Genomic DNA, 12,899 nt, shown 5'->3' on the forward strand with positions numbered 1-12,899 from the left:
AATACTAGTATGTTTTGTCTGTTTATAAAATGTCATTCTAAATAAAAAAGAGAGGAATTCTGCTTCTGAAAAGATGAAGTAAATGTAGTTTTCATATTCTTCCTGCTAACTATAACTAAAAGCCTTGAACATTATCCAGAAAACAAACATGCAAAAGGTGTGAAAGGGGGAAAGAAGACAGACCAGTGAGGGACCTTGGATCCTGGGGAGTTACCTGTGGTGAGTTTCCTGGGCTTCCTTTGTGCCTCGTGGATTTGAAACATGAAGCTAAAAAGCCAGCAACCTGAAAACCAATTGCAAACCAAAAAAGCCCCAATAAGAGGCTGATCTTTTTATTTAAAGGATCAGAAAAAGGGCAACCTAGCAAGACAGAAATCATTTAGATAGCAATTTCTCTACTCTCCCCAAACATCACAGAAAAACTTCTGGCTCTATCCCAACCCATGCCAGCACAGGAGAACCAGGACTCCTGCCCTTGTAAGGTTGTTGCAGGAAACTAATCAACTTTGCCAGGTGTTGTCAGAGGAGACTAAGTCAGGATCTAGGATAATCATTTCTGTCATTAGTAATAAGCTCTCTATCCCCACAGTGTCAGGGGAGATTACGTGGAGACCTGGATTTCTATTTTTACCTTGAGTATCAAGCATCTCTTTTCCTCCTTCCACCCCTATTTGGATGATGTTAGAGAAGGCCTAGGAAGAGTAAGTATTTTCACCACCACTCAGGTTAGTCAATGTAATTCACTGTATTAACAAACTAAAGAAAATATCACATGATTAAATCAATCAATGCTGAGAAAGTAATTAACAAAATTCACCACTCATTCATGATAAGACCTCTAAGAACTCTCAGGAAAATAGAAATAGAAGACGAACTCTTTCAGATTGATAAAGAATATCTTCTTAAAAGCTTTGTTAATAATATAGTCAATGGTGAAAAACTGAATGCTCTCCCCTAAGATTAGGACTAAGACAATGATGGTTCATCTCATTGTTCTTACTCATCATGGTACTGGATGTTCTAGCCAGTTCAGGAATAAAGGGGGGGAAAAAAAAGAAATGCTAACAGAAAAAGAAGAAATAAAACTGTTTCTGTTTTAAATGACTCAATTGTCTATGAAGGGAATCCCAAATAATAAAAGACAACAACAACAACAACAAAAAATCCTAAAACTAGTAAATGAACCCAACAAGGCTCCAGGATACACAATAAACACACAAAAATCAATTGAGTTTTTATATATTTCTTGTGATGAATATGCAGACACCTATTTAAAAATACAATACCATTTGACGTTGCTAGCAAAAACTGAGAAGTGGGCACACATCTAAAAAACTATTTATAGTATTTCTACGTTGAAATCCAAACAAAGCTGGTGAAGAAAATCAAATAAGACAGACATTGATATTCTATGATCATAGATTGGAAGATGGAAGGTAATATAAATGCCAAGATAACTCTTCTCCCCAGATTGAGATGGAAGTTTGACTCAATTCTTATTAAAATCTCTGCAAGAGTTTTTGTACATATACACAGGGTTATTCTAAAGCTTATAGGGAAACCAGATGAGCTAAAATTAAAACAAGTTTGGAAAATAATAAGTAGAAGAATCTATTCACTTAATTTTAATATTTATTAAATATACACGATAATTTAGACAGTGTTGTTTTGGTGGGGGAATACACACGTAGATTAATGGAGCAGAACAGGGAACTAACTCAGAAACATGCATATCCAATGGATTTTGACAAATATGCAAAAGTAATTCAATGGAGTAAAGATAATCATTTTTGACAAATTATGTTGGAACAATTGCACATGTATGGGGGAAACATGAACTTTAACCTAATTGTAATGCATTATTCAAAAATTAACTCAGAATGGGTCGCAGATTTAAATTTCAAATGTAAAATGTTAGGTCTTCAGACAAAAGAAAATTTGGATAATCTGGGACTAGGCAAAGAGTTCTTAGACTTCATATCAAAAGTATAATCTATACCAGAAAAAAATTGATAAATTGGAGTAGACAAGCTACAATGCTGAAGAAAATACTTTAAAGTCAGATTTTCAATAAACGTTTAATATCTAGAATATTGAAAGTACTTTCAAAACTCAATTAAAAAAAACACAAAGTATCCATATAGAAATGGGCAAAACTTATGAAGAGACATTTTTCAAAATGGTATATGCAATGGCAAATAAACACATAAAAATGTGTTCAACATCATTAGCCAATGGGAAAGTGCAAATTACAATCACAAGGAAATGTCAATATATGCCTGACAGATTAGTTAAAATAAGAAATAAAAGTAGTCTAACTCTAGACTGATTAATTTTTTGTACCCAAATTCTGGTTGTATTTCTTTTGCGTTTTCCTTGGATAGTGCATGGATTTCTTCGGTGTCTTGTTCTTGAATTTCATGTCTGATTCAGGGGTGAGCACTCATAGTCATACCATTATAACCAGAGGTAAAAATGTGGTCGGCATTATAACGTGCAGAACAGGATGTGTGTGACCCTGTGACATCAGAGTGGGATTGCTCATTCTTTAGCACACAGGCCATCTCCGCCTATGAGCACGCAGGGCACTTGTGATGCTGTCTTCCCTAATAACTGAGCTATGTCCCTCCTGAAGTCTGGAAATACAGGTGAAAGGGGGAGAGAAAAGAAAGAAAGCATGAAAGTTTTACAAAGGTGAGGGGAATGGCAATTGTTAAGAAAAATAAATAAATTTTGCTCTCTACAGTAGAGTTTATTGACCAAGAGTAGAGTTAATTTATCTCCTGCAGGAGAATTACAATGATTTTCCCAAGAATCCATCAGCCTGGCTTCCAAAAAGAAGGTGTGAGTGACCTTAGTTGAGCTGTGGAACTCTGGGAGCTCCTGAAGATGGTGTGAATGGGTGGCAGCCCTCACATCCATGGGAGAGTGAGAATAATTTCAAGCTTTCAGTTTATCAGAGGTGTCCACAGGCAAAGAAAACACTGGCAGCTAGCAGACAGCAGGGAAATTCCAGCATGGAACAGCGCTGCTTCCCTTACTTTCTCCAGGATGACTGCACTCCTTTGTCACTTCAGACATGTCTGACACCATCCCTCCCTCTGCTAAAGACCAGGAGGTTCAAGCATCGTCACCAGTGAACCTTTTTTCCAAAGAGGCATGAAACTGAGAGAAGAGAGGAAAAGTAGAGAGCAGAAGCAGATTTGGGGGAAAGATGAGCTTTTACACCCATTGATTAAGAGGAATTTATATGGAATGAAATGTTCCCATTTCTAGCATCCTGTTCCCTCTCCTCTCATTTAATTTTTACTTCTCAGATGTTGAAATTCTTCCTTTCGTTGGCAGTTCTCCGTTCATCTTAGGCTCTATTCAGCTATGACTACTGCTAATGTATGTGCGGGAAAACGTTTTTTAATGTCTATTAGAGAGAGAGCGGTGGGGAGAGAGATTGATTCAGGTACCAAGTGCATCTTGGCATTCTGCGCAACACAGCTGTGTGCAACAATTCCCTGTGAACCCTGAGTCCATCTGTCAGTCAGTTGGCTGAGTTTACATTAACAATCTGCATGTTGTGATCTTACTTTGATCCATGATTGTTTCAGATGAACCTGAGTCCTGTTTTTTATTTGCTATAGACTTTCATCCTTCAAATACTACTACAAGTAGTACTAACTTCACACAGCATTTATAGTGTGAAGTTAGTACTACTTGTAGTAGTATTTGAAGGATACTCAAATTCTTACAACTGGATAAGGCAGAGAGGGTAGGAAATATCTTCATTTTTTTTTCATGAAAGGACGTTAATGTGGCTTTAAGTGGTGCCACTTCTCTCAATGTCCAGTGCTTGTTCTGATCCTCTCTGCTGTCATCTGCTGCTAGTTGTATACGTGAGCTAATAGCTCTTTTGGTTTGAGGGCTGTACCTGAATCCTCATAACCCTAGGATGTAGGTATTACTGGCTCTGATGTGCTTTTGTAAAAGCTAAAGTGAATCAAAGACACCTTTTTAAACTAACTTATTCCCAAAATAATTGTTATTCTGGTATGGAACACATAAATTGGTTTTATTGTTTATCTTCCTCACTAGAGGAAATTGTGAGCTTGGGAGAAAAAAAATACCCTTTTCTAAAGAAGATAGATGAATGGCTAACAAGCATTTGAAAAAATACTCACCATCCCTAATTGTTAGAGAAATGCAAATCAAAACCATACTGATATATCATCTAACTCCAGCAAGAATGGCCCACATCACAAAATCTCAAAGCTGCAGATGCTGGCGTGGATGTGCAGGGAAGGGAACACTTTTACACTGCTGGTGGGACTGCAAACTAATACAACCTTTTTGGAAGGAAGTATGGAGAATCCTCAAAGAACTCAAGCTAGACCTCCCATTTGATCCTGCAATCCCATTACTGGGCATCTACCCAGAAGGAAAAAAATCCTTTTATCATAAGGACACTTGTACTAGACTGTTTATCTCAGTTCAATTTACAGTCTACTAATTGTGGAAACAGCCTAAATGCTCACTGACTCAGGAATGGATTAACAAGCTGTGGTATATGTATACCATGGAATACTATTCAGCCATTAAAAAAGATGAAGACTTTACATCCTTTGTATGAACCTGGATGGAATTGGAACACATTGTTCTTAGTAAAGCATCACAAGAATGGAGAAGCATGAATCCTATGTACATGATTCTGATATGAGGACAATTAATGAGCTAGTACATAGAGGGGGGTGTGGAAAGGGAAGAGCAGAGAGAAGGAAGGAGGAAAGGGGAGTGGGGGTGTCACGGTCAAAAGTGTGATAACCCTTTTGGGGGTGGGACACAATTATAAGAGGGACTTTACCTAACAAATGCAGTCAGTGTAGCCTGGTTTTTTCTACCCTCAATGAATTCCCAACAATAAAAAAAATATTGAGAGAGATAAAATGGAAACACAAGATAGTCCCCATCCTCCTGAACCTAATGTAACTGGCCACAGAGGATATTCTCATAATATTTAAAGAGCAATTTTCACTGATTACAGATTCATGTTTAATGTATTTCATTATTGTCATGACACTACCTTATAAGAAATGGTATCACTAGCACAAGTAAATGAGACTTAGAGACTCAAGGGACATAGATATTCAATAACTAATGACAAAAGTAAGTAGTGAGATAAAAGTGGAAACATAGGTTATGAGAAAGTATAATATAGTCGTCCTGAGAGGGTGAGTGTTTGGGTGGCGATGGGAAGACTCCAGCAGGAATTGACCTCGGGATGATTTGAATTAACACACATACGGCCAGGTTAGATGGGTGGAACATTCCAGATAAAAGGACCAGGCAGTGTGAGAACACGACTTTGGGGAGGAATAAGATGCAACTCCAGACAGCTAGAATGAAGATAACAAGAGAGAAAGCAACAAAATTTTAACTGGAGAAATGAGCATGGACGGGAACACGCAGACCATTGAAAATTGTACAAGATGTTTTAGGTTTTACCTTAAAGGTAATGGGAATGCATTGAGAGGTTTTGAGCAGAAAGAGGGAAGAGCGACATGATTTTAAAGTGCCATTTTGAGTATAAAATGCAGTATTTGCTGATATAATGTTTGAGGACCAGCTGGGCAGGGATCTGTTTATTTAGGTTAGAATAGGGTCATCACACCAGGACGTGGAGGGATCCCATACTGAGAATTGCTAGCATTTCAAGTTTAATAATAGAGAGCAAAGAACGCTGAGGAGAGAAAATAGCTCATGAAAGGAATAAGAAGGAACGTATCAGTTTAGTGCTGCTGTTAGGAATAGGGTGGAATGTGAGAGAAAGATTCATTGTGGATGTTTTTGCTTCTGGGTTTGGCAGGTGAGGATTTTAAAATCACTTTAATGTCTTAATGTACCCTGGGTTTTGTCAGCATTAGCCTGGCCGTGTGGTGGGATGGATTTTGAATGTGGGGGCTGTCAGTGATTTTTCTCTTGGAAGCTAATGAAGAGGAGCTAAAGGAGTGGGGAAAAATAATAAAGCTTTGAAAAGACTTCATAGGACAGCTGGCAGGGGAGATACTGTGATCAGGAGGGTGGTTTTCCCAGGGCGAGGTTCATCCATTGCACCCTGGACGTGCTGACCCCTGTGATTTTCCCGATGTGGAAACTCGACTGCATAATTTGTGGTAGTTCACACTTTCCCCTTGTTTAAATAAAACAAACAAACAAACAAACAAAAAGGACTGCACAGGAGATATAGGAGGAGGAAGAGATTTTCAACCGGAATCAAAATGTCATAACCATAAAGAAAAGAATAATCAGCTGTACTACATTGAAATTAAGAATTTAATTCCAGCAAGATATATCACTAATGCATGAAAAGAAAAGCCAGAGGGAGAAGGTATTTGCAACATGCATATGACAAAAGGCTCACCTTTAAAATATGTAATGAATGCTTAAAAATCAATAAAGAAAAGAGATAACCCAAAATAAAAATGGGCAAGAGATAGTCTTCTTTTGCTGTGTTATATCCATTCATTTTGTCTATGATGTTCTGTTGTATGGAATCTACAATTTTGTCTATTTTAATGTTGGGCTATTTCCAGTATTTGGCTATTTTTAATACTATTTCTATCAACATTGTGATAGATATGTCTTGGTACATAAATAGAAACATTTCTACAGAGCATATATATCTAGGAGTAAAACTTAAAAGCGGATCTACTAAACACATAGAAACTTATGACTTTTATTTGTAATAAGCAAAATGAAAATAAAATCATAACGAGCTCTCCACATAACAATACCAGCTATGACTAAAGGTTTGATGCAAAGATAAATGTTGTATTCCATTCGTGGGAGTTTAAGTAGGTCTGATGATTTTAGAACATAGTTTTGTATTATCTACTAAAGTTGAGAATGAGAGAGGATACCCGAGAGGGGTGAGGGCTAGGAGAACAGGTCTTCTCAAGGAGACCACAAGGATTCACCTGCAGGGTCCTCTCCAGGGTGACTCAGCTCTTAGGAATTTGTAGACTTAACTTCCTGGAACCTGGAAATTTCCACTTCTGTGAAATCCTGTACTTCTGTAAGGGCTGGAATAGCATCTCCTGCTTGATTCGAACTGGCCAATGAGAAGGTACCTGTGGGTTGGAACTTTCTGACTTTCGATAAAAAGGGAAAGACCAAGCCAGTCGGGAATGCAGCCATTTGGAATTCTTCTATGCCGTAAGCTCCCAATGGGCAAATAAAGCCCTTCCTCTTATAAACGTGGTGTTTGGGTGCTCTTTCTCTCTGTTGGGCCTCATCTTTCTGCAACAAGAATACACCTGCCTGTTGATCCTGGGTGACAGAGTGTTTGGAAGGGACACAAGTGAAGTACTAGAAATGTTCTATGTTTTGACGATACTAGGTGGCTACAGAGATACTGTAGCTTTGTCTCAATTAACCAATATATGTTTGTTTCTTTGTAATTTCTGAATGTTATATTTAAATACTTTTAAAAATGTAGCAATGCTTTGCATTAGATTTCCCTACTGTGTGCCATTATTTGAGTACCTGGATTATGCTTAGCTTCCAACTTATGGACAGATGAGTTGGCTAACTGGATCTGTAGATCTGCAGCTGAAGTTTCCTTTATACCAAGGTTCCCTTTGGAACAATTAATGAAAGACTGTAAAATGCCAGCTAATAGAGATGATATATAAACCATGGTTGATGCTATATAGGCTAACCCAAAGACATTTAATTCATTTATTCTTGTGTGACATATTAGCTCAGTTCATACACTTGTTTTTATATATAAATATACATAAGTACATGCATACTTACGTATGTTTCATATTTCTTTAGTAAAAGTCCAAAATAATTGGGACAGTGCCTGTTGCTCAGTGGGTAGGGCGCTGGCCCGATATACCAAGGGTGGCGTGTTCAAACTGCAACAAAAAGATAGCTGGGCATTGTGGTGGGCACCTGTAGTCCCAGCTCCTCAAGAGGCTGAGGCAAGAGAGTTGCCTAAGCCCAAGAGTTGGAGGTTGCTGTGAATTGTGATGCCACAGCACTCTACTGAGGGTGATTGAGACTGTCTCTACCAAAAAAAAAAAAAAGTCTAAAATAATTATTAATATGTTGCTTGTGAGAAAGAATTCTCTCAAGAGGCAACTTTCATAGATGAAAGTATTGAAAGGGATTTCTTGATTGTGAAAAACTGCAAATTTCAGGACTGGATGATCTCTGTAGATTTTCTTATGCTAAAAATTCACAGTTACTTCTTAGAATAGAGATAGTGAGAAGTGAGGGAAGAGAAATAGATATTGATAGCATAGAGAAATGATAGAAAAGCTTTTTTGAAAAGAAACTTAGTATAAAATAAAACCAAATAAAAGTTATCTAAATTATAACCAATTTTTCAAGAACGTAAGTTTTGCGAGACTGAATGCATATCAATTAATTTAATTTAGCACATTCTTTCTTAAACCTGTGTGAGCTCCACACTTGTGAAATTAAAACGTATTTTAAAAACTTTAATGAAAATTGCACATATTTCAACAAAGCTATTGCTTAATATGCACAAAAAATTTCCTCCAGGTTAGCACAATGGAAAGGAAAAAAAAAGAGCACACTTAGTAAAATACAACTCATAGACAAAGAAAGCAGCAGAAGGTGAAGAGTTAGAGAAAACAATTCCGTATCACATGACTTTCCATTGTGTTACTCACCTCTTCAGTCACTTTCCCCAGAGGAACCCCCGTAACTGGTCGCACTGCCTCACTGTATTAATATTCATACCCGGAATGTCTCCTTAGTCTTCCCATTGTGTGAGTGACAGTCAAGTTTGAAAAGAGAAAAAACAAGAACAAGAGCAAAGAAGCACAAAAAATGAAGAAAAGGGTAACTAGGATTTGATCATTACAACAAACAGCAGTTCACTTATGAGATACCTGAAAATTCCACCAACGGATGTCAAATATAAACTCAAGAATACACATTTTTAGAAAATAGTCAAACCTTAAGTTTGATTCATAATCAGACAACATGCAATGTGTGTGTGTATGTTGGTGTAAATGTTGAACTTATCGGATGTAAACTCCTAGAGGTGAGAGTCCCTTCTCACTGCCTGTTTAATCCCCCACAACTCCAGGAACAATGGTTTGCTCTTTGTTAACTCTGGATACTCAGACACTGCTGTGAGTCTAGTCCAGACGAGTGCTGAATTCCAGCCGGTTGCTTCAGGAAAGGATAGTTAATAGTTTATTCATGATTCTGATTATACATCTGTGCTTCAGTTATATGTTCCAGATAAGAAGAAAAAAAAAAAAAAAGAAAATGTAAAGGGTCTGCTGTATAGTTGGATTTGTGCCCAATGAAATTCAAATAAACTTCTAGAAATACAAACATTTAATTTTCTGTTACCCACAAGTACTTTTAAACAATGCACAAAATCTTGATGAAAATAAGGGTGCCTCTAAAATTACTGGGAACAGGGTTGTTAATGATTCTTGCTTGCTTGCGATGTAAGACTTTAGAGCTGACTCACAATTTAAAAATGCATATAGTAAGTTTCGCCTGTACCCATTCTAAGATGCACCGTAGATGTAGATGTGGCCCCACCCATTACCCTCCCTCCACCAAAACCTCCCGCCTCCCTTCCCTGTCCAAGAAAATGCCATGAAGGCTACGTTGAACAGTTTGATGAGAATATTTCAGATTGTATATGAAACCCGCACATTGTACCCCTTGATTGCACTAATGTACACAGCTATAATTTAACAATAAAAAATTAATAAAAAAATAAAAATAAACATATAAAACTGTCAAAAAATAAAAAAGAATAAAAATGCATATAAGTGCCTAATATTCATAACTATCCTTATGATACTTATTTTAATATTGATTAGGTTGACATTTAAGTTATTTAAAATTAACTTCATAATTCTCAAAAATGTTATAAATAATATTTATCAATTAGCCATTTTATACCACCTTCTATATATAATATCTGTACTAGGTGTGGGACTTTGACATAAATCCCTAAGAAGTATGCTATAGCTTGGATATTTTTCCCCTGAAAGTCTCATTTTGGAATTTTATCCCCAATGTTGGAGGTGCGATCTAGTGAGAGGTGTTTGGGTCATGGAGGTAGATCCCTCATGAACAGCTGGTGCTGCCCTCCTAGGTACTGAGTGAGTTTTCCATCTGTTAGTTCCAACAATAACTGTTGTTAAGAAGAAGAGCCTGCTGTTTCCATCACCCCCTCTCTTGTTTCCGACCTCTTCTCCCCTGTGATGTCAGCTCCCCTTTGCCTTCTGTCATGAGTGGAAACTTCCTGAGATCTTCCCAAAAGCAGGTGGTGAGGCCTCGCTCCTTGGACAGCCTAGAACCCTGAGCCAAGTTAAACCTTTTTTCCTTATTAATTTTCCAGCCTCAGAATTTTTTTTTTTTTTATAGCAACGTAAAATGGACTAAGACAAAGTAGTTCCTGCCTTTAATAGGCTTTCTGCGGGGTTTGGAAAATGTACGAAAACAACAACGCTAATAAAAGCATAAAAACCACAGTACGATTATGACAAACATAATGAATGACAACTCTCCATTATCCTCCAGGTTCTATCACATGTGTTCTCAAAAATATTATCATGTAATCAAACATTAAACATTCATGTAATCAAACATTAAACATTTGTACAAAAATCACACATTAAACCGTGTGCTGCTTTTGGCCTACACTATTGTTTGGTGCTTGCTGACACTCAAAAAATAGTGAACAATGTTGAAACTCAATCTCCTATTAAAGTCGATTTGCAATGCAAGACAAGTTGGCTATGAAGTCAGAGAGATGAGTAACATTTTAGCAGGAAACTTCTGGTGACCTATAAAGAGAAAAGTAATTAAAGCTCAGAGAACATGGCCAAAAAACAAATGGTGTATTTTATTTTCAGAGAAAAGGTGTTATATTTACCATTACGCTTTAAATAGTTCCACAAAAACATTCATGCATCCATTTCCTGTCTGGAATAGAATTTCATTTCCATTCTGGATGGAATACCTTCACCATCACCTCCTTGATCCATAAAGACACTTCAGATGTTTCAGTAAGTTAGAAAATTGAGTAAAATGTTCAAGTATACCTCATCTACAAATGCATACTTAAGTAGTTTTTAAATATGATTTCCATAAAGCACAGCATTGTAAAATCATTAATTTGTTTCCCTTTTCCACCAGTTTACTATTTAGTGGATTATTTGATTTATTCTCCAACATAACAAAGGGATCACCTAGTGTTCCAGAATTAGATGTAAAAGAAAATGTTCTTTCTCTACTCATATGAGTAGATAAAGTGAAATAAATCTCTGCCCTCTGTCCAGATAGGGAGGAAGGTGTGAACTTCCAGCTCACACATGCTTTGAGTTATAGCTATTATTGTTATTGATAAGATACAGTGCATAGAGAAGGGGTTAGACATGGACTTGCTGTTTAGATTTACCATCTTTTCTATTCTAAGAGAGATTTTTTTTTATTAAGTCATTTGTATATAGATCATAAATACATTTATGCCATTATGGGATTCCATGTGTTGATTATTTGTACAAATTGGAGTGCTTACATCCTACTAATCAACATAGCTTTCACCTCATTTACCCAATTACAGCATTAAGACATTTGTGTTCTACACCTGATAGATCCAACTTGTACTTGCAATGTGCTCCGTAGGTGTGCTCCCCCTGCAAACCCTCCCTCTATCGACCCACCCCTCCCTTCCCCTCTCCTTCCCCTTCCCCACTTCATCCTAGGCTAAAGTTGTGTTTCATTTTTCATATGCAAGTGTGAGTGATTATAAATTGGTTTCACAAAATACTGAGTACATTGGATATTTTTTTTTCCATTCCTGAGATACTTTACTAAGAAGAATATTTTCCAGCTCCATCCATGTAAACATAAAAGAGGTAAAGTCTCCATCTTTTTTAATGCTGCATAGTATTCCATGATACATATATATATATACACCACAATTTATTAATCCATTCATGGGTCACTGGGCACTTGGGCTTCTTCCACAACTTGGCAATTATGAATTGAGCTGCAGTGAAAAATCTGGTGCAAATATCTTTATTGTCAAATGATTTTTGGTCCTTTGGATATACATCTAGAAGTGGAATTGCAGGATCAAACAGCAGGTCTACATTTAGATTCCTGAGTGTTCTCCAAACTTCCTTCCAAAAGGAACATAATAACTTGCATTCCCACCAGCTCAAAGAGAGACTTTGAATAGTAATTCCTAGCACAACAGCAGCATAAAACAAACTCATACTCAATAACGTCAAAATATTCTCTGAACCAAAGAAAAATATTTAATATAGTCATGACTCTTTGGGGGAGCAATTAGAAATTATGTGCTGTTCCGTCTCCTCAGGCATATGTAACTCATCAATATTTCTAAATGGTATCCTTAGGAGACAATCACTGTCTCACAACTAAAACACAGATGTGAACCTGTACTCCAGCATGGCACTGTGATAAAGTTATGCCATCTTGATTATCAGTGAAGCCGTAACAGGAATCATCTATCTAGAAAACTGACCTCCTCTCCATCAATGTTACACTTTGCTGCTTTCCTTGTGCGTCTTTGTACTTCCTCACAGTGCGTGATCCAGAGCCAATTTCTTTTTTTTTTAATTTTTTTTTTTATTAAACCATAGCTGTGTACATTAGTATGATCGTGGGGCACCATACACTTGGTTCATATATCGTTTGACACATTTTCATCACATTAGTTAACATAGCTTTTGTAGCATTTTCTTAGTTATTTTGCTAAGACCTTTACATTCCACATTTACTAGGATTCACATATACCCTTGTAAGATGCACCGCAGGTGTAATCCCATTAGTCCCCCCCTTCCCCCTCCCTCCCCTCTCTTTCCCCTTTC

At 37.0% G+C, this 12,899-nt stretch overlaps 1 pseudogene; it reads left to right on the forward strand.

The window, feature by feature from the left end:
* The first annotated feature begins 6,035 nt into the window (after window positions 1-6,035).
* Window positions 6,036-6,170, forward strand: LOC128566219 (uncharacterized; annotated as a pseudogene).
* The last annotated feature ends 6,729 nt before the right edge of the window (window positions 6,171-12,899 follow it).

The sequence above is a fragment of the Nycticebus coucang genome, chromosome 14, assembly GCF_027406575.1.
Source record: "Nycticebus coucang isolate mNycCou1 chromosome 14, mNycCou1.pri, whole genome shotgun sequence".
Classification (NCBI taxonomy): domain Eukaryota; kingdom Metazoa; phylum Chordata; class Mammalia; order Primates; family Lorisidae; genus Nycticebus; species Nycticebus coucang.